The sequence below is a fragment of the Tamandua tetradactyla genome, chromosome 23, assembly GCF_023851605.1.
Source record: "Tamandua tetradactyla isolate mTamTet1 chromosome 23, mTamTet1.pri, whole genome shotgun sequence".
NCBI lineage: Eukaryota > Metazoa > Chordata > Mammalia > Pilosa > Myrmecophagidae > Tamandua > Tamandua tetradactyla.
The window spans coordinates 20028971-20047911 of NC_135349.1; the positions used below are offsets into that span (position 1 = coordinate 20028971).

Genomic DNA, 18941 nt, shown 5'->3' on the forward strand with positions numbered 1-18941 from the left:
ATATTGGAAAAATATCTTGTGTATGGCTTAAGACAGACTAATGGATTCAGACCCTTTCCTCTTGCTTAAAACTTTCCTGTAGAAAACTGACCTTTTTACCACCCAAATCCAACAAGTAGACAGCAAGAATAATCAGGTACTTACAGGCACACATGGCCATTGTGTACCTAAGTAATCTCTCATGCATGCTCTCCTAGAAGATGCTGAAAAGTCATTGGTTCTGGAAGAAATTATTCTGGCCTCTCATTAAGACATTCTACAATGCACTGCTCATGGCTCAAAATCGCTTGTAGCCCACTGTATCATTTAAATTCTGTTATAATTGCAAATAATAAAAATGTACATCATAAAATGGATCATACAAACCTTTATTACTTGTAAAGTTTTGTCCACTTTTCTATCAAATTAGATATTTTATTTTGATTAGTTGGGTGGGCAGAATTTTAAGAGGGTCTCCAGGACTCCTACCCCTAGTCCAAATGCCCTGTAGAATTCCTTCCCTTTAAGTATAGACAAAACCTGTGCATATGATGGGATACCACCCCCATGATTATATTCCCTACAATAGCAAAGGAAAAGGAATCCTGCAGCTGTAATTAAAGTGCCCTATCAGTGGACTGTGATTTCATCCAAAGGGAGATCGTCCTGGGTGGGCCTGACCTAAGCAGGTAAGCCCTTTTGAAGAGATTCCAAGCAGCCCAGGCCCTCTCTCTGTTAGCCTCCTCAAAACAGCCATGTTCTGGTTTCCTTGTGGAAAAGAGGTGATGGCCTCCAAGAGCTGAGGCCCGCTTGCTGCGGCGCTGCAAGACCCCAGGAGCCGGCTCCGTGGCCCCTTCCCTACCCGCGTCGGGCCGAGAGGGGCTCGCGCCGGGCAGGGGAAGAGGGCCGGGAGCTCATGGGCAGGAGCCGGAGTTGCAGCGAAGCCAGCCGTGCTCAGATGTCCGCTTTACGCGGCCCCTTTAAGAGGAGCCGGGCCGAGACTTCAGCGAGGCTTGGGGTGGGGGTGGGGTTGGGCAGAGCCTCAGCGCTTCGCGACAGGAGGCGGGTAAGGGCGGGGCGCGCGCGGCGGCTCGGCCTGACTGACAGGCGCCCCCCGCGCCGCAGCGTTGCCCCCGCCCTCCCGGCTGGCTGTGAGGGCGGGACTCGCCATCGGCTTGAGGCGGCGGCGGCTACGGGAACGTTCCCGTCTGGGACTTAACGGCTGCGCCGGACGCGCTGAGGGCCGGCGGCGGCGGGGAGCGCGGGGGATGGCGACAGCGCAGAAGGAACGAGCGAGGCCGTGCCACTGGCGGGGCCGGGTCCTCCGCCCCGGCTCTGAGCCAGGAGACGCCCCTGGCGCGGTTGAGGTCCGGTGGCCGCCGCTGAGACCGGCCAGGCTGGGCCGAGGAGCCTTGGCGGGGCGGGCGGCCTCCCCGGACGCCGTGTTCCTGCAGGGCGCCGCCACCGTGGGCTGCGGCTCCTCCAGGTGAGTGCCCGCCGCGTGGGCCGGGGCGGGTGCGCGGGCTCCGGACCCCGAATTCCCACACCGATGGCCGCTGCCCCGCCCCGAACTCTGGTTCCCTGCCAGCCCTGGCCTGGAACCTGTGGCCCGGGATCCCGAAGGCAGTCCTGAATACGGCCCTAGAACCAGACCGGAACTCAGGTCCCGGCCCCTGAACCCTGGGCTCAGATTTTGAGCCCTGACTCCCCAGTTCCTGCCCCACATCCTGGTCCTGGCCTCAGAACCCCGAGTCCTGACCTAAGCAACCACCCCTGGTCTCTGACCCTTGACCACAGCTCCTGACCCCTGGGTCTTGGGGTCAGTCTGGGTTTTGAACCCCAAGGGTGGTGCCCTGGATTCCCAACCCCTGCTTGAGAACTCTAACCCTTGGCTCTTGACCCTACATGCTGACCCCTGACCTCTGACCCCTGCCTCCTCCTGGCTGCCTGTCCCCTCTTGCCCAGATGGCTTCCCAGCCTCCCAGACTTAGCAGTGCCCAGGGGAGGGCGCTGCTGGGCCTCATCAGGCCTGTCCTGGCTGCCATGGGGCAGAGACGGTCTGTGTCCAGAAGCCCATTTCACCAGGACCCTGGCAGGGGTGTCCTCACTTCACCCTTCCCACTTCTGGCAGTAGCTGCAGTGTCCCTTGGGGTCAGCTCGTCCTCCTACTTGCTTTTCTAGGGACGCAGGTTGTGTTCTAAACAGTGTCCTGATTCAGGGATGAAGACTTAGCACCATATTGAACTCAGGGGTGGAAACTATAAACATCTTTTAGGTTTACCCCCTTAGACCCTCTTGGCTTCTCCTGGGTGGTATGGATGGCTGCAGGCAAAGCTGCAGTGGGGACAGCAGGCCTGGGCCAGAGTGGTCCAAGTCGATCAAGTCAGGGCTTCTGTTTTGCCTCCTTGCTTCCTTAGGACTCCCTTCTGAGGTGGTTTAGCAGTGTACCTGCCTGGCAGTGAGGACAGAGAAGGCTCCCTGTAACTCTGCTGGCCATTGCAGCTCCCTGCACTGGCCGTGTGTCCACCTTTGCTCCACGTAAGGATGGCAGGAAAGCCTCCCGATGCCACGTGAAGCGTTTGTCCGGTGAGTTGCTTAATTTTAATAACTCATTCCTTTTCTTCTTAAATTTTCCAAGATGAAGGTGTTATCATTTTAGTACTTAGTTTTCATATGAAAAGTGACACTTTATGTGTTTAGCTTACAGTTTTGCTTTGACCTCTTAAATGCGGGAAGGTCACAGGCTTTCTCTTGTGCCTCCTTTTGTGTTTCTGAGGCGTGCCCTCTGCAGCTTGTGCTGGAAGGAGCATCTTGGAGCATGACCAGCCCCTGGGGTTCAGGTGTGCCTGGGGCGCTGCAGGCAGTGGTCAAGTCACTATCTGTTGGATGCGTGTGGATCTAGTTTTGGGGCCGGGCCCTGTGGGTCTTGTGCTCCTGTTGGGGTCCAAGGCTATCAATGGCAGCCAGGGTTGTCCAGGGGAAAAAAAACCACGTGGGCATATAGCTGGGAGCTTTGGGGCTCCTGGAGGAGAGTGTGGGCCCAGTGGGACAGGGCTGGGGTGGGTAGAACAGCGGGGAGCAGAATGGGGTCTGCCTCAGTGCAGCTTACTGGCTGCATGACATGCTAGGGCCCTGCTTCTTGCTGTGGTTTGGTTTTTTCCATGCAGCTGCTTGCGACCACTTTAGTGTACAGTGTGTGTCCAGGTTAGTTCCCCTGTGATTTTTTCCTTGCTTTATCCTTTCGAGATGACACCCTCATGCAGGGCCATCTGACTTGGTTACTGACGGGTCCATTGGAGCCTAGGTTAGTTTGCAGAGCTGTGTCATGCCCCATGTCCCTGAGGCGTGCAGAGTGTGCCCTTTCATCTGACGGGTGCAGCAAAGCCACGTCCATCTGGCATTCACCAGCTTCCAGGGAACCCACGCTGTTCTCCTCTGTGTGCAGGGGCTCCTGCCAGCATGTGAATGAGGCTGGGGCTTGTGATTTAGGGCCCCCTTAGCCCACATGAGAGACAGACACCCCATGGTGTGCTGCCCTCCAGGCTTGGGGAATGCTTGCCACTGTCCTGACTGTGTTCCATGGCGCATGCCTGGCATCTTGCTGCCCGGGTAGCCTGGAGCCAGCCGGCGTGCCGCTGTGTGGCCAGCCGCCTCCAGGCCACCTGGGAAGAGTGGGGTTGATGTGCAGGGCATGCTTCTCAGGTAGAGGTTGTGGCGATGAGCTCATGGGCATCGGTTCTGAGATCCCGTGACTCCGAGGACTGTCGCAGTGGCAGCGACTGGGGCACCTGAGCACCCAGGGTGCCCTGTGAGAAAGCAGCAACCAAAGGCCTTGAGGATCCCCTGCCCCAGAGCAGGCAGCTTGGCGTCTGGGTCTCAGACTAGGGCACCACGAGGGGGTTGGTAGGGAAGGGAGTTGGCGCGGGCCCTGGTAGGCAGCCTGGCGGCGGGTTAGGGGTGCTGGCTGGGTACCCCATCTCGGTGATATTAGCTCCCACCTATCTGTGCATGGTGCCCTCTGGGATTGGTGCTGCTGTCACCCTCTGCTCAGCTTGAAGGAGGTGCCATAACCTGCGCCCATGTGGCTTCTCATCCGTAAAGCTCCAGTGTTAGAAGATGTGCAGATTTCTGAGTAAAGAGGGATGTATTATGTATCCCATGGAAACAGAACCCAATGCGTATTATGCAAATATGAGGAGATTTGCTATAGCAATTGGTTCTTGTGATTGTGGGGATTGACAAGTCTGACTTCCATGGGGCAGGCTGTAGGCCTGGAACCTGATAGGTTTCCAGGAATCTGCCAAGAGAAGCCGGATCGTGATCGGGGTGGGCAGGGGAACACAGACCCTTTGGTGGGTCATGGGGGACCTGGTGGATGGTCAGAGCTCCTGCTGGGGGAACGGGGGCCCAGGAAGTTGAGGTTTGCAGTGTTTGGTGTGGAGCAGATCTGGCTGATGGGGGTCAGTTTGGGGGCAGGTGGGGGAGGGTTGACACTGAGGGGCGGCGGGAGGCCCCTGCAGCCTGCAGCCATGCTGCTGGGGTGGGATTCACCTGCCGTCCCCCTGCAGGCCACCCAGGCTGCGGCATCGAGCACAGCCCTCCTGACAGCCTCTGAGGGTGAGGGTGGGGGCCCTGTGGTTGTTCTGTCTTGAGACCCCTGGCTAGTTCACGCTCAGACCTGGATATTTTGCGGTGGAGGGACAGTGTCTGGGCAGCACCCAGGGCAGCTGCACCCAAGGGCCCACAACCCCACTGGGTGGGAGATGAGCCTGTGCCCTGGTGTGAATTTTGCTTTCCCCCTGCTTCTCTCTCTACTTGCTGGGCCTGGACGTGGCTGCCAGCTAACGCTCCTCACTCGTGTGCACACTGGCCCTGGGAACTCTGAGGCAGTTTTTCTAAATAAAATCGAGTAAGTCTCTAGAAGTGAAAGTGTTTGTGTTTTCTCTTTTTCATTTAATTTTCGGTCCTTTCTGCTCCTTCCTCACTGGAATGTAGATGTGAGGCCTGGAGGCCCAGCAGGTGTGCTACAGACCCAAGGTTGTAAGCTTCTTCTAGAAGATGCTCCAGGGGGCAAACCTAGTGTTTTTGTTCCTGGAAGGGAAGGAGACAGGGCAGGGCAGAGGCCAGGGGAAAGGTGAGTGTCCTGAGGAAGGGTGGCCGAGGGCTCAGGGGAGCTGGCCGCCGCTTCTTCCACGTGCCCTGATCCTGAGTCGTGGCTGCCCTATGGCCTCAGCATCCTCCTCTGTTATGGAATGGGGGCTGGGGGCAGAAGGGCCCCTGCCAGGCTTGGTCACTTCCAGGGAGCTCCCTTTATTGTTTCCAAAGAGGGAGTAAGTTGTGTGTACACAGCTGTATGCACAACCCCACACGCACACACGCACACTCACAGAAACACTTCTTGCTCCTTTTTGGAGGGACACTTGGAAGGTCAACACTGGCTATATTTATTTATGAGATTATGACCAATTTAAAAATTTGCATGTACTTTTCTTTTTTTTAATTTATAATTGATTTTTTTGGGGAGATGTCTGGTCCAGAAATCAAACCCGGATCTCCTGCATTGAAGGCGAGCATTCTACCACTTAACCACCCATGAACCCTATAATGTACTTTTTATAATTAGAAAAGTATGCCCCTAAGTTATTAAAGACAGTATAAAGAAATTCTGCATCCTTTCTTATGAATTTATAGAAATGGGAAAGTGGATGATGACCAGGAATAAAACGACTGGATTCATGGGGTAATGCCTAGAGTCCCAGGTACAGGCCTCTCTTGGCGTCCCTGAGTGCATGTGCCTCCCCCTCACTGTCCGTGCGCATGAGCGGCCCTGAGCTTGTGTACCTCCCCCTGACTGTCCACCCACACAAGCAACTCTGAGTACGTGTGCCTCTCCCCTGCTGTCCACACACACAAGCAAGCCTAACCGTGTGTGCTTCTCCCCAGGTTCACACGCACAGGCTGCACTTCCTGGCCTTGTACTGTCAGGAGTTCGGGGGAAGAATATGAATCTTCCATGGCGCACGTGGACAAGTTTGTCAAGTAAGTGACTGTGGGCCTCGTGGAGGCTGGGGAAGGTGTTTTCATGGCAATATTGCCTACAGATTTACCCTCTGGGCATGTAATCGTGATTTGCCCACAGGAGAACTTGTGCCAAATGCCTGCCTCTTCCCTAGGGTAGGCACAAAATACCAGCATCAGTCACCTGACCCTGAAATGGTCTAGTGACTGTGTCCCTTGGGCTTAGATGAGAGTTCTGGGCAGCATTTGTGGGGAGGACACCTCTGTGTGCCCTCTGGATGCCCCATGCTGTCCTCAGGCTGCCCATCCCACTCCATGACAGACGGACAGGAGGAGGGTTTCGGTGGTCTTGGTGACTCCACGTCCTTGGTGAGTTTTCTAACTGCAGACAGAAAGCACTACAGGCCTCGTGTCCCCTGCTGATTGCACGCCTAGTGCCTGTGGGGAACTGGCTCTCCTCCTTATCCTGTATGGGGTCTCAGGTCCCCAGGCCTGGGAAGGCCCCAGCGGTGGCAGCAAGGAGGCTCAGCTCTCGAGTCCCTGTTCAAGAGCAGGAATTCCCATCTGTGGTTGGTGGGCAGTGGCTGCGGGAGGCTTCCCTCCAGGGCCCTTGCCCCAGTTTCCATCGGTGGCCATGTGTGGGGCCCAGAAGAGGCCTGTCCTTTGCTTTAGGGGTCAGGGAGGCCTGGGTCTTTCTGTTACCCACATCTTCCTCCTGAGAGCTTCCTGGTCACGAGGGTGTTCTGGTTTGCTAAAGCTGCCAGAAATGCATCGGCTTTTACAAAGGGGATATTTAAGTTATGAGTTTGTCGTGCTGAGGCCGTGAAAATGTCCAAATTAAGATGCCAACAAGAGGCCGTTTTCTTGGAGGAAAGGCTGCCAGCATCTGGAACACTGTCAGCTGGGAGGGCCTGTGGCTGGGTCTGCTGGTCTTTGCACCCCGTTTGTTGCTTTCAGCTTCTGATTCCAGTGGCGTCCTCTCTAAGCACCTTTGGGGCTTCACTTAACTTCCCTGGGATATACTTTGGATGGTTTCATCGCTTCGCATCTCCTGGGGGCATTTTTGTCTGCATCTCCAAATGTCACGGTGTTGTCATCTCCCTGCGGTGGTGCCATCTCCCTGAGTCAGCTCTGAACTCTGTGTGAGCTTTTTTAAGGACTCTGATAAACTAAGACCCACCTTAAATGGAGGGGAGGTCACATCCTCATGGAAATAATCTAATAATCAAAAGTTTTGCCTACAATATGTCTGCACCTACAAGAGTGGATTAAAAGAGCCTGTCTTTTTCTTCCCTCAGGTTGATGTGAACTGTCCTGAGCCTGCCTTTCCTTTCTTCTGTCTTGGAAGGAGGTGCAGCCCTGCGTGTCTCACCCAGGCACCCCTTCCCACCTACATCCGCAGCCCTTCCGAGTCTAGGGGGCAGAGGGCGGCCTCCCCAGCTGCTGGCTCACAACAATGAGTCTGCGGAGGGAGCCTGGGCCACCAGCAGGCCCCATGTCACTTTCCAACAGTCACAACGGATGACAGCGGTAAGTTCAACTGTCCACCCTTAGGGTCGAGAGTATTTCACAAGGTCCCCCTCAGGAAAGAGGCCTGCCATGGCCATCCTTGCAGATGGCCCCCATCCCCACTCCCCCAGCCCTGCACACTCCCAGCATCCCAGGAAGCTCTAGTGGCATAGCTGGGAGCTGTGGAGGACAATACTTGGGACCACGGGAAACCCCTGGCCCACAGACCATGCTGCAGCCTGGGCACAGCAAAACCCCATGTGTGGGGCAGCCTGGGCAGGGGTCCCACTGCAGTGCCATCTGCTGTGAGCTCTCTGGGCACTGGGTCTGTGCTGGGATTCCCAGGGGTGCTTGCCCCCACTGGGGTGTGGGCCAGCAGTCCAGGCTCATCTGTAGATGGAGAGTTGGGGAATTCTGTGCAAGCTGCCCTCCTGCAAATGACTGCATTCGCCATGGAGTCACGTGGGATCCCCGTCTGAGTCTGCTGTGTTCTCAGGTTTCCCGGGGCATGTGTCAGGACCCCTGCCACAAGTTGCCATCAAGTGCAGTGGGGTGACCAGGCCAGTGGCCCACTTTGGTCTGGTGTCCTGCGGCAAGAGCAGCTGCTCAGTAGTGGCCTCTGGGTGGGGCTGAGTTGCTGCTGCTGTTTCCCACCATCACCCAGGATCCCTCCTCGGTGCTGTCACATGTGCTCTTTCAAATTACAGGAACCACAGCTGCTTTTTATTAAACGCTCGCAGGACAGTGGGTGCCCCTGAGAAAGGAGATGTATGTGTCTGCAGACAAGTCTACCCTGGCTGTGAGCCTTTTCTGCTGGTTTGTTTTAATTTTAGATTTATGCCTATTACTAACTTAGCTGTGGTTTTAAGCAGTGAATGTATACGTGTATGTATTTAAAGTCACAATGTGCCACACACATTTTTCAGGGAAAAAGGTAATATTTAAATACATCAAGAATCCCTGAAGTCTGAAAAAGACAGCAAAACCAGTTAGAAAACCTAATCACTTTAGGCATTTAACATGGAAGAGAAAATGCAGATGAAGAAGTACAAAAAGCATTAGAAGATGTCCTTTCGCCTTGGCAGGCAGGGAGACGCGTCTTTTAACTTGGAATGAAGTTGTGCTGCTTCGCGTCCCCTTGAAGGGACATAGAACAGAGCATCACCACTTCCTGTGTGTATATATAAGTACATTTCTACCTGTGTCCTACCTACATACAGAGTCTTTATTTTTGCGTTACGTAGTTATCTTTTAAGGAGATTAGAAAGTCAGAAAAATGTTATTTTAGTTTTAAGAAGCCATTTATCATTTTGAGTGCTGTTCATTCTTCGTGTAGATTCAGGTTTCTAAGTGGGATCATTTTCCTTCAGCCTGAAGGGCTTTCTTTAATAAGTCTCGTAGCTCAGCTCTGCTGCTCTTCATTTTCTCAGCTTTTAGGTGTCTGAAAAAAGTCTGTATTTTGTCTTCCTTTCTGAAAGATATTTTGTTGCAAAAAGAACTCTGGCTTATTCATTTTTTTCCTGGAGGACTTTAAGAATACTGTCCCGCGGTATTCTGGATTGTATTGTTTCTGATGAGAATTGAGCCATTATCCTCATCTTTTCTTGTCTCTAGTATTTCCTATTTTTTCCTGTCTGCTAGATTGGTCTTCAGAGCCAGTTTTCAGCAATTTGATTACGTTGTGCTTCTGTTGGATTTTCTTTGAGTTTATCCTGCTTGAGGTGCTCTGAGCTGTTTTGATTTGTGGATTTACAGTTTTAATCCTATGGCAAATGTGTGTCCATTATTTCTTTTAAGTGTCCCCCTCCCCTTCTTTGCCTTCTCCTCTTTTGTTCTGGGACTCTGATTTAAGTTTGTCAGGTTGCTGCGTTTTGTCCCACAGATAACTGAAACTCTTTTAAGGTTTGTCAATTCATTTCTCCTCCTTGCTTCATTTTGCAAGTTTTAATCTGCTCTTCAGTCCATCCATGGGATTTTTTTCTTCATAAAGTTTATTGCATTTCTCAGCTCTGGAAGCTTCACTTCTGGTCCTTATATCGGTATGTTTTCCTCCTATGCGTGATTTTCTTCACAGTGTTGGCCATATTCGTTTCGCCGTCCCCAAGTTCCTTTCAGCTGCTCCCTTCATTTCTGCTCTCTTTATCTGTTTGTATAAACTGAGTTTTTGTAGGATTATGGGTCCTCTTTTCTTGATTCTTCACAGATCAGATGATCCTTGATGTGGCCCAGGAGTCCTTTGTTCAGTGTGCAGACCTTGTTCTCCTTTGAAGCGTGCTGAAGTTTGCTTTTGCAAGCTTCTTTCGATGCTGCCTTGTAGCTGTTTAAGGTAGGGTCTCTCTCAGCCTTTGCCCTGGACTGACCTGGCCGCATGCTCAGCAGCTCCTCAGCCTCGTGTGAGCTGCACCTTGTGGCTGCTGTGCTTTGCCTGCTGGTGGCGGGTCCCCGGGACCGGGGAGATCTGCAGGGGCCTGACACTGTACACAGATTGCTGGGGCTCTCTATTGGACAGCACACGGTTCTGGGTCTTCGGTATGCAGATCCCAGCCCCTCAGCCTCCCCAGGCTCTGGTTGCCTGGTCCTTCCAGGCCTGGGGATTTCCACAGGTATTCCTCTGCATGGCAGGTGGGATGCTGGTGTGTGCCATGTGCTCCTCCCCTCGCGAGTGCAGCTCCATGTGTCCTGTTGGCTGAGGGTCTGCAAGTGGTTGTTTTCTAGGCTTTTTCTTTTCTTTAACCGGACACCGAGTCCCAGGCTTGTTGACCGTGGGTGTGTGTTCTGTATCAACTCTAAGATTAAGTGCAGGGCACTGGGCAATGCTCGCGGACAAGTGCCTGTGCAGGTGGTATTCGCTAAATGCAGCCCAGCAGTGCCTCCTGCTGCACTCGCTACCCCAGCACAGTGGCTCTGATGCCACCGTCATGGGCGGGGACTGCACTGACTTGTCCCATAACCTGCAGTGTCCTTGGAAACGGGAGGTGCCAGGCAGAGACAGAGTGTGACAGTGGCTTTGGGTTGAGGGTCTTGAGGAGTGAGTAATAAAGAACAGATGTGTGCTGGGTAGTGGGAGCGTAGGCGCCTTGTGAAGTTCCCTGAGGAACCGAAGGATAGCCAGGCCAGGGTCTTTGGAAGCTGCAGTAGCCACAATTCAGGGTCACCTGTGGTCCTGAAACTGATAATCTGTTTTACTGGAGTTTTGCAAATGGAGGGTGTGTCTAGCAGCTCCTCCTTGCTGTCAGGGCAAAATGTGGAAGGAGGCAGATGGGCCATAGACAAACTGCTAAATGGAAGGGTGATGGCTCGCTGGGATTTAAAGGAAGCCAGGTCCTTCTGGCTGCAGGCGGATCTCCTATTGAGACATGGAATCAGCTAGGAGCGGCACCCGGTCCTCCTGGTCCATGCCTCCTGCAGTCTCCCGGTGGGCCTCCAGGGGGTCTCTAAGACTCCTCAAGTTCCGGGATGCCCCACACATCGTGGTGGAGCCCCAAGTGCTGGAGCTAACCTGCCAGCCCCCAGAGCTGGGGAAACCGCTCGGGCTGAGAGGGGCAGTGGGGTCACCAGTGTCCCATGGGAAGGGAGTGAGAAAGCTCCTGGCTGCAAGCGAACCCAGAGTTGCTGGGGCAGAGAGCAGCTCCCACCAGGAGGCCTGAGCCGCCAGGGCCCCACCCCGCAGCCTGGCCACACCGGGCCCTGCCCACAGCAGAAGACTTGCACAGTGCCCTGTGCCTGCGCCCACCACGAGGGGCCTGGGGCTGGCGACAAGGCCCAGGCTGCCTCACTGCCCCTGAAGTGGAGGGTTGCGGAAGCTCCACCACCTTGCCAAGGATGCTGGCTCTTCTCCCTTGAGGCCCTTTTCTCCCGTGGACCTCGAAGGGCAGAGAGGAAACACTGAGGTCCCAGTCTGGGACAGAAGGTACTATGGCTCTCACCCGGTTCTTTTGGGACCCAGCCACCACATAGAAGGCCATGCTATGGGCAGGAGGGACGAGACGTCCCCACCCTGGATGAGGCAGTCCGTACTGTGGGGCCAGTCATGCCAGGGTTGCCTTGGGTGCCGCTTCCAGGCCACTGCCCCATTCTTCCTCGCCCTGCCGCCCTCCCCTCTTCTCAGTTTCGAAGCAGAGACTAGCGTCTCTGCTGTTCCCTTGTGAACCAGATTCCTGAGCAGCACAAGTAGTATTTTTTAAAGTGTGAAGTTTGGTTTACTTTGCAGTTCATCCCAGCTAGCTGACTGAGCTAGCAGATACATGTAGTGTGCATACTGGAAAGCAGACTCTGCATCAAAGTTTCTTCGGGGTGGTTTGGAGCGGATCTATATGTAGGGGCATCCCTGGATGCTGAGTCGTCTACAAAAAGAGCAGTTCCCTCCTAATAGGAAGAGTCATTCAAGGTGGGTCTTGGGAACATGAGGTCCTTCTTATGAATGTGTGTACCTTTCTACATTCTGGAAACTATTAAAAAACTTCAGGTGAGGGGAAGCCCGTCAGGCTGAGTGGTGGGTTGTGAAGCTATCCCCAAGGGTCATGGGTCTGAGGCCCTATTACCTCCAGGCTGTTAGAAGAGTATTCACGGGGCTCAGCTTTGCGGGGAATACAGTAGGGGAGTTATTCAGAATAGAAACCCTGTTTCTCCCCATTTGCCAGCATGCCATGTACAGGGGATTCGAGAAGATAAAGTACAGTGGAAGTCGATTTTGAGAATCTTCAGTAATGTGTAGACATGTCCATCAGGAGGCCATTTGAGAAAGAAGTAAAGAATAAAGTATCTTTTAGAAATAGAAATATTGCCGCAATCACTTTCTTTTGAGTTTTCTCTCCTAATGTATTCATTCTTAGATCTGAGCTGTGCCAAGTCTCAAAGCTGTGAAACTGGGCCCCTTTCTCTGCTGACGGGGCAGCCCTGGCACCTCCATCCTCCGTCCCCTTCTGTCTCACCATCTCCTCTGGGGATCCAAGTGGATGCGCACGGGGAGCTCAGGCTTCGGGTTGGGGCATGACAGATTGGGGCCCCTTTTGCCCCTCACTTTCCTTGTTGCCCTCCCTGGTGGGACCAGGATTGTGAGTGTGCACGTGAGTCCTGCTGTCGGGGCTTCGGTGTCCCAGAAGAACCTGAATGTGCACTGTGAGGAGATGCCCTGGCTGCACCCCTGGCAGGTTCCCCCATCTGGGGGGGCTGTGAGGTGACTGGGGTCCCTGTGCCCAGTGTCAGGCATGATGCCCCGGCTGCACCCCTTGCAGGGTTCACCATCTTGGGAGGCTGTGGGGTGTCTGGGGGCCTCTGCGCCCAGCTTCCGAGCACACTCAGGCATGCCGGTTCCTGTCCTGGCTGTCAGCGTCCTTCACTCATCCCTTCCTCTGCCTCGTGGATTTCAGGGTGTGAAAGTGTTGAAACCAGCACTCTTGTGCCCGCAGAATGGTGAGGTGCCTTTGTGGGTTTCCATTAAAGAGTCACCTTTTCCCTTCCAGAGAGCTCCTGTCCAGTGATGTGATGACGGTGTTCAGCAGGGTTCGCTTCTACCTCCATGAAGCTGTGAGTCTGAGGAGCACTTCATGGTAAGCCCTCGTGTGCCTGGGGCCCCAGCGTGAGGCTGTGGGGAGCTGGAAGCATGTGCTTTCCCTGGTGAAGTCCATCGCCTTGGTCTGAGTGCTCTGTCCCTCACAGAATGTGATGGCTTCTGAGGTGAAGATGCAGCCACATCTCTGCAGCCCTTAATTGCCGGGGTGGAGCCAGCAGTGGGAGGAGCCTGCTGTGTGGGTAGAGCTTACTGAGTGGGAGGAACTGTCATATGGGGTGGAACCTGCCCTGTGGGTTCGAAGTTGGAAGCCCAGAGGGACAGAGCAGTACAGGCAAGTGGCTCTGGAACTTAGAGGACAGTGGCACCTTCTGCAATGCCGCGTGTGGCCAGTTGCTAGTGGGCAGAGACTGGTGGGGGAGCCACTTGAGCAGAGTTTTGGAAGCTGGCTGCTGGGTGGGAGCACCATCGTATCAACACCCTGCCTGTAGGGAAGCCCCAGCTCCCCTCGCAATAGGTGGTTTCCTCACCTCTCCTCCCTGGGCTCCCTTCACTCGCCATGTGTACAGCACCCGTGTGGGATTTGTCTTCCCCACGATATCTGGTCTGCATTATTGGCTTGTCCTCCAGCCCAGCAGAGGGCTTGACCCTGGCAGGAGCATGGTCCCACCTGAGGCTGGATGCAGTGATGGGTGTGAGTGCCGAGGCCATGGTGGGGAGAAGCATGCCCATTGGAGGGAGCACAGGGACAGGTGCCGCCTTGGATGCCTTGGAGCAGCAGGGAGTGGGCCAGGGATTACAGTGTTGTTAAGTTGGGACACCTGTGCCAGCGACGGCAAGAAACTGGCCTCACCCTTCCGTGCCCCCAATCCTAGCCTCATCCGGCCTCTCCCCCTTGTCCAGCCTCACACCTCCCGGTGCTTAAGCACACTTACAGCACTCTGGCCTCGGGCAGCGTGCAGCCGGCGCACGGGTGTCCGGGTGCATCACGAGGGTCAGTACCCAGCGGTGCTCCACCTCTTCATCTGGAGCTCACCCGAGAGTCCGCACCTCCGCCTGCTCCCTTTCAGGGTGATGATACCAGGCCAGCCTCCTGGCTCCCTGCCGTGCTGTGCAGCCCTCTGCTGCCAGCCTGTTGCTGTCTCTCTCATGCTGGATGTGGCCAAGTGGATCCTGCACTCCAGGGTGTCTGGGAGGGCTGGACAGCCCTGGGCCTGGTGGTCACCCTCCTCATCCCAGCACACTGGCCTCTGCCTGTCAGAGGAGGGACATTGAATTTTTATAAGATTAGTGGTGGTGGAGTAATAGTTTTTAGCTGAGTTTGGTTCAAAGAATAGGCCATAAATTGAGAGAGGAAATTGAAATGCATTTGTCTTGTCCGTAAATGCTGTCACAAGTATGAATGGGGTCAGAGTCCTGGCCTGTTCCCACAATGAAGTTCACCCTATGGAGGCAGCAGGTGGGGTTGAGGCCCTCACCTGGGGGTTGTATCCCTCACCTGAGCCCCCGAAGGCCTGACCCTGCACGCTGTTGGCCCCCACTTTGCCAGGAGGTGGCATCAAAGCTGTGTCTGGCCGTGAGTATCGGACACTGCACTGTAATTACAGGGGGAGTCTTGTTGGTCGTGGGTGCCTGCCCAGGGCCTGCAGTTACCGCCTTACTGGGGGTGACGTCCCCTCTGGGCTGGGTCTTAGGCCCGGCCCTGCCTCCGGGTTTTCTCTGGGACGTTCCCTTGCGTGGCTTCTCATCAGGTAGTGGAGGGCATCGGAGGGCCGCTAGTCCAGGCCTCAGGATGAGACCCTGAGCTCAGCACTGTGACTGTGCTTTGTCAGCCACAGCTTGGCTGGGCTTAGGTGAGGCTGTGTGTATAGTGGACCTGCCCTGGATAGCGTCGGGTGTGGACAGCGCTGGGTGTGGACAGCAGGAGGTGTGGACAGGACCAAGTACTAGAACAGTGCTGCGCACTCAGGACAGTGTGGTGTGTGGACAGCATTGGGTGCTCAGGATAGTGCGGGGTATGGACAGTGCTGGGTGCTCAGAACAGAGCTGGGTTCTCAGGACAATGTGGGACATGGGCAGCACCAGGTGTGAACAGGGCCAAGTGCAAGGCAGTGCTGTGTGCTCAGGACCGTGTGGTGTGTGGTCAGCATTGGGTGCTCAGGATAGTGTGGGGTGTATACGGTGCTGGGTGCTCAGTACAGCGCTGGGTTCTCAGGACAATGTGGGGCGTGGACAGTGCTAACTGCTCAGGGCAGCAGCGGGTGTGGACAGCATTGCATGTGGACAGCACCTAAATGTTAGCTGCTGCTGCTGCCTCCCCTCTCCTCCAGGCTGCTGTTTTTGCTCAGCCGAGGCCCGTGCAGCTCATGGAGGCAGTCCATCCAGCTGTCATCTATTACAAGGAGCATTGAGAGAGATCTGTGTCACTTCACTTTCTTTCAGCCAGTGCATCCGGTGGGTTTCACTGCCAGCCTGAGGGGATGACGATGGTGAAGGTGAGGGGTAGTGGTCAGCGGGGTCTGTGTCTGAGGTGTTGCTGTAGGGATCAGCCGAGGCTGAGAGGCATTTGGAGCAGAGTCCCGGCACCCATGAAGTCCGGGTGGTTGGGTCACTGAGATAGCACTGCACATGGACTTTGGCCCCCATGCTGTCCCACTTGGTCCCCACCAGGCAGCACCGAGCCCTGACCTGCTCTCTGTTTCCCAGCTTAGAGTCTCTTGTGGCTCTCATTTCCCTGAGAAAACCCTCATGGCATAATAATGCCTTCCGCGTCCTCCCAGCCTGGGCTCCCTCCCCGAGAGCATCTCTGGTCCCACCTTGGTCCTTGGTTCCAGCCACATGGCTGGCTCCTGTGCGGTTCTTGGAAAAACCTTCATGTTCCTACCCCAGGGCCTTTGCTTAGCCGTCCCTGGGACGCTTCCTCACTGGAAGTGCATGGATATGCCCCCACCTCCATGGCCTCTGCCATGGTGTCCTGTGGTCAGGGAGGCTGCTGGGCAGAGTATCTGGAGCAGCCCTTGCAGCCCCTCCACCCTTCTGGGGCGTTGTGCTCAGCGAATGGGTTTGGGTTGATGGCTGAGTCCCCAGGGGCCGAGCAGTGCTTGGGGTGGGAGGGCCTGCAGCATCCATCTGTGGGTTAAATGCAAGTGCCTGTTATTCCCAGCATGGGGCAGTGGTCCACCTGCACGGAGCTCAAGGGAGAATCAGGTCGAGGAGCCAGATGGGGACCCTGGGGATGTAGCTGTCTCAAGTCACGGGCTGGTGAGCTCCCCAGGTACCGAGATTGGGACTGGCCTGTCCTGGGAGGGAGGTGTCTTGGAAGACTCATGGAGCCAAGGAGGACTTGCAGGAGGAGGGCAGGGTGCATGTCCCAGGCGGGGACTTTCCTCTTCCCAGTGGCCCCGCCTCCCAATTCCTGACTCCTTCCTGTGGCTGCCCAAGAGGACGACTCTGTCCCACAGGGTCCTGGCGGAGAGACAACCACAGCCCATCAGGAAAGCCGCGGCCTCTGAGTGTGTGGGCACGGGGCAGGGGCTGCACCGTTTGGTTTCTGTGTTGCAACGTTAAATGTGTTGGATCTCCTGCAAACTTTGGTGAATCAGCACCCCAAGAACATTTTTCTGTGGATTCCATTATGAATCGCCAGTGAGTTTTTAAGAGTCTCCAATTCCGTCCTCCGACCATGGGAAATAGAACATTAGCTTTGTTTCCAGAAGAGAGTCAAGGAGAGGAAACGGCTGTGCCCTGGAGGGCCGCTGAGAACACGCTGCTCACACACCAGGCCCTAACCAACCTCGTGGGACGTTCGAGGACGCGGACAGTAAAACCCGGGCACTGATTTCTGCTGTCCTGCTGCCCTGGGGAGACTGTGTCCCTGCTGCTGTGATATCGACCCTATGGGGGCCCCAGGACTTGGAAGATAAGGGCTGCCACCTCCCCCAGGCCCTTGAGACTCGCTGGCACAGCCGCTCTGTCCTGCCCACCTTCTGGGGGCCTCTGTACACACCGTTGCCCCAGACTGCTCTCGCCATTGCTCTCTCTTGCTTGGAGGGCCTCCCGCTTCCTACCGTTGCACCGTGCCTGGTGCTTAGTGCCCACCTGCTGTGCCTGCTGCAATGCTCCATGAGTGCAAGTCCTGCCCCACTCACAGTGTACCTGTGGTGTCAGCAGCGATGCAGGGGCCTGTGCACCTCAGGCCCCATGACTGCATCCGTGCATGAGCAGTAATGGCGACGTAGCCTCAGCATGGGGCTGTGAGTGTGTTGAAACCCGTCCATAGGGAAGCAAGATCTGCACCCTTTTGGTTGCCAGAGTGGATCCCAATTAGTTGTGCGACCTGCCGGCCATCAGTGCACAGTTGTGTGCTTATATGCCCTGGGAGCCGTGGGCCTGGCTGAGTCTGGGGATCCGTGGCATCACAGAGGAGTGTTCCCCAAAGACACCCGTCTTGAAACCTGGGTCCATGCCTGCCACAGAGATGGGCACCCTGCTGTCCTGCAGTTTTGGGGTCTGGCATCAGTGTAGCTTGGACAGGTTCTGGACTCCTGAGGGTCCAGGATGCCTCTGGGCTCGGCCTGCACCTCCCCTGGAGGGCCTTTCCTGCTGTGGCCCTCAGGACGGGTGTGCTCCCGTGGGCATGATTCGGTCAAGTCCTTCCCTGGCCCCTGGTGCTGAGCAAGTGCTCTGCGGGGCTTGTGGCCTTCCAAGGTATTGTCTGACCCCCTCCGGGACACAAAACCATGCAGTCCACAGAGGAGCATAGAACACTTATTCCTCCTCCCCGAAGCCAGAACGTTGATAGGAGGATGCCATGGCAGTGACTTCCCTGAACCCTGGCTTCCCAGTGGCTGAATGAGGTAGAAATGACAAGTTTATTTTCATATGATTTCCTGTCACCTTGTCTGGGTACAACAGCACGGCATCACCCCAGGAAGCGTCGTAAGTGCTCTCTCCTGCCCGTCTGACCTAGGAAGCTCGAGAGAAGGGGAGAAATAGGCTGTGTAGCCATTGCCAGTGTCGGGTGTCAGCAGGAGCCTGCAGTAACATGTAGCCAAGGCCTCTTCCACAGCCCTAGGTCAGTCTCCTCCCACCTCTGCCTTGGGCCTCCTGTTGACCCTGTAACCGAAGAGCAACGGGGTGTTTGTGGGGGTAGCCCACAGAGGGAGCTCAGGCTGGGGGCAGGGGTAGAGGGAGACCCTGAGGGATGGAGAGCTTCCGGAGCTCAGGATTGGGTGGACGGGTGGGGAAGGCCGTGGGCTGAGCCTCCGGCCCTTTGGCTCCTACAGCCAAGGTGAGAGCAGCTCTGGCGCCTCTACCTACTCGAGGTCCTGGGTGGCTGGGGGTGAGGGTCTCCCTGTGGGGCAGATTCGGGCAGCCAGGATGTTTCATTGTTAGAGCTGCCCCTGAGGCTGGCGGACTTGACAGGGCAGTGACCCCACGGACCGACATCTGGACCCCCCTTCTGGGCAGTAGGGTCCTGGAGTGAGAGGCCTGTGCACCTGGCGTGTGCCATGAGCAGAGAAGTGGGTGTCAGGCCAGAAACCCAGGGTCATGACCGGTGGTGGGTCAGCCTTCCCTTCAAGGCCCCACCCCCCTGAATGGTCAGCATTGATTAGTTGTGACCCTGAAACCAGGCTGTCTGAGGATCCTCTCCTCCAGGACATCCTCCGGGCAGGGCCCAACAGCTAGCTGCACAGGGTCCCTCAGTTCCTGTAGCTGGAAGTGGGGGCCCCGGGCCTCTGAGCACCGAGTTACCTTGGGACCCTGGCACCCGGCAGTGTTTGTGCTGAGCCAAGGCAGGCTCGAACCCTCAGGGTGGCAGCTCCTTCCATTGTCCAGGACATGCCGTCCATGCAGCAGCTTCCTCTGGGGTGTTGCTGGCGGCTGGTCCTGGGAAGGCCAGTGCCCCTAGCCCTGCTGACCAGCA

At 55.7% G+C, this 18941-nt stretch overlaps 1 protein-coding gene across 9 annotated transcripts in view; it reads left to right on the forward strand.

Moving 5' to 3' along the window:
* Nucleotides 1-1123: 1123 nt before the first annotated feature.
* Nucleotides 1124-18941, forward strand: part of LOC143667184 (olfactory receptor 4A47-like) — a 275202-nt gene continuing 257384 nt past the window's right edge. For 4 of the 9 annotated variants that reach the window (XR_013167929.1, XR_013167934.1, XR_013167935.1 and 1 more), the window contains exons 1-5: nt 1126-1465; nt 2397-2565; nt 5923-6018; nt 7296-7527; nt 12969-13055. The gene's annotated coding sequence lies outside the window, so the exon portion shown is untranslated. Of the gene's footprint in view, nt 1466-2396; nt 2566-5922; nt 6019-7295; nt 7528-12968; nt 13056-18941 lie in introns of all 9 variants that reach the window. The other 5 variants (XR_013167931.1, XR_013167932.1, XR_013167930.1 and 2 more) reach the window with 3 other exon arrangements.